This window comes from Portunus trituberculatus, chromosome 44 (assembly GCF_017591435.1).
Source record: "Portunus trituberculatus isolate SZX2019 chromosome 44, ASM1759143v1, whole genome shotgun sequence".
Classification (NCBI taxonomy): Eukaryota; Metazoa; Arthropoda; class Malacostraca; order Decapoda; family Portunidae; genus Portunus; species Portunus trituberculatus.
The window spans coordinates 7,218,054-7,220,553 of NC_059298.1; the positions used below are offsets into that span (position 1 = coordinate 7,218,054).

At 45.3% G+C, this 2,500-nt stretch overlaps 1 protein-coding gene across 1 annotated transcript in view; it reads right to left on the bottom strand.

Moving 5' to 3' along the window:
• Nucleotides 1–1,760, bottom strand: part of LOC123518692 (Krueppel-like factor 6) — a 782,284-nt gene extending 780,524 nt beyond the window's left edge. The window contains exon 1 of the mRNA XM_045279687.1: nt 975–1,760. The gene's annotated coding sequence lies outside the window, so the exon portion shown is untranslated. The remainder of the gene's footprint in view (nt 1–974) is intronic.
• Nucleotides 1,761–2,500: the final 740 nt, after the last annotated feature.

The window sequence follows — 2,500 nt, forward strand, 5'->3', positions numbered from 1 at the left end:
ATAACCATTACCAACATTAATGTATTAGAAAATGTCTTTTCATCTCCACCATTGATATCTAAACTTATTATCATATCCCTCAATATTTTTTTTGCAATAAAGACGCATTACATGATTTCTTGCGTATAGCTTTTGCATAAAAAAACGTTTATACATAGACAGAGGAAGCAGAGTGAAGTAACGAGTGAGGCAGGTGGTGAAGCAAAGAAACAAACAAAAAGTATTGAGAGGACAGCAGTACTAGTATCCTTCGAGACACTCCAGAATTTTCAGAGAATATTTTCCCGCCTTGCCTCCCCAGTCCGCCGCCTCCCTACTGAGCCTGGACGAAGGATCAACCATAAAAAACGGGTGCGGGTTACATCACGGTCCGCAGGTTGCCGCTGCCACTTGCGTCACAGTAGACCTTTTGTGCCGCGAGCTCAGGTGGGATGAGCCGTGTTTCCTTACTTCTGACGGTGTGCCTAACTGGCGTTTACTTGCCACCTACTGTTTTTTCAACACAACGTTTTATGCGGATAAAGTAAATAAGTTGATTCGTTTACCAATGCCTCAATAAATTCACGAGTAATCATTTCTGTTCGAATGGCTCACCTCTTTCTATTCTCATTCTCGTCACGTGGAATATTCATCAATCATTTATTTGATATATATATATATATATATATATATATATATATATATATATATATATATATATATATATATATAAATATATGCAGACGCACACTCACACACACTTATTATTTTTATCACATCATTTCTCCACAGCTTCATACTGCCTTCGGCTATTAAACCTATTGTCACTTTTTCTTTTCTTTTTCTATGCATAGCAGAACTTCTTCCATTAACAAACATGAAGTTGATTTTTCTGATATTGTTCGTATAAGCTGACGGCAGTGCCGCCAGTCCCCGACGCGAGCGGCGGAGTCCGGGAGGCCTCCGCGACTGTCAAGTGCCAGGAGTTGACGTACCTGTTGCCAGTGCTCCTCCAGGCTGCATGCCGAGGAGAAGTAGCCGGTGTCATGCACCAGCTGCAGCTCCTTGAAGATGCCGCCGTTGGGCAATACATCCATGATGGTGAGGAGCCAGTCTAGTTGCGGCCGTGGCTACTCGCCCACTCCCCGCAGGGGGTCTCCGCGCCCTCCGCCACCACTCTCCCCCACCACCACACTCATCCACCACAACAACACTCCGGCGCACAGACTCACAGACGCTTGAGAAACACCGCCAGAGCCACAGAGATCCTCTCTCCACCAAGGTAACAAGCACACTCAGCGTACGCTACACACGAGACCCTTCGCGCTCACGTTGGGGGCGGAGCTTAGACTCGAGCGCTAGCCAATCATAGCCATGATATCTTCCCGCTCAATCATAAAAAAAAGTTTTCATTGGCTAAAGAGTTAGCTACACAGTGCCAGTGTGCCTTGTTTCTGCCAATTAATTTCATTACAGTCTTCTGTGTAATTAAAGAAAAGAAATTATGGATGCTGGCGATGCGTGGAGACTGACGGCAACACAGATGCCGTGGTGGTGTAGAGTGGCGGTGGCCGTGGCAGCTAGCGTGCAGGCGCCCAGACAGAGAGTATCGACGCCACTCATTGAGGGAGACGTACAACAGCAACGGCGGCGGCAGCAGAAACGTGTAACCCTATAACAACAAGCAAACCACGCACGCACGCACACTTCAAGGCACTTTTGTCAATCCGCAGCTGAACTGTCTGCAGGCACAATGTGATGCACCGCCCCTTCTGTCCCGAGTCTCGCCTCCCGTACACGCACTCTGTCTCTGAGTCTGTATTCATTTCCTATTTTCAGTAGGTCAGCAGCTTTGCAATATTGGTTTGGGACAACATTGATAGTGCTGCCCCACCACAACTCTCGCCCCTCCCCCCCCCGGCTCCAGACTAACTGCCATCATCAGGAAACTAGTGCAAGGTTGACAATCCAATATTTTGCTATGTTTATTATCAGCAGAAGAGTTTACTATTTTTTTGTTATGCGGCATATTCTATTCATCTGCTTCTGATGAATGTTATGTAATCTATTTCAAGTTAGATTACATTGACCCCTAGAGCCACATACTTCCTTCGCTAACTTCCTGGACCCGTATGGGATGTCAAACTTACCTCAATGGGTCAGCTTTAGGAGTCCTGCACACCTACCATATTGATGCTATATGTGAATTGATCCTTTCCACTACCTAGAGTAGAATGCATTACCATTTCCTCTTAACAGCAGGTTGCATCCAGCAAATATGTACCTACATCATCATAACAAGGTCGCAGTATGCGCATATGCAAAGCTTGGAAAATTATGGAGGCGTGACACTCTACGGAACTTACACTCCAGAAGTCATATTACTGGTTGATCAGTACTAAAGATTCTGTGTGTGTGTGTGTGTGTGTGTGTGTGTGTGTGTGTGTGTGTGTGTGTGTGTGTGTTTTACTAATACATAAAATTATGTCTAGAGCTCATATGAAGATTTTATCGATCATGG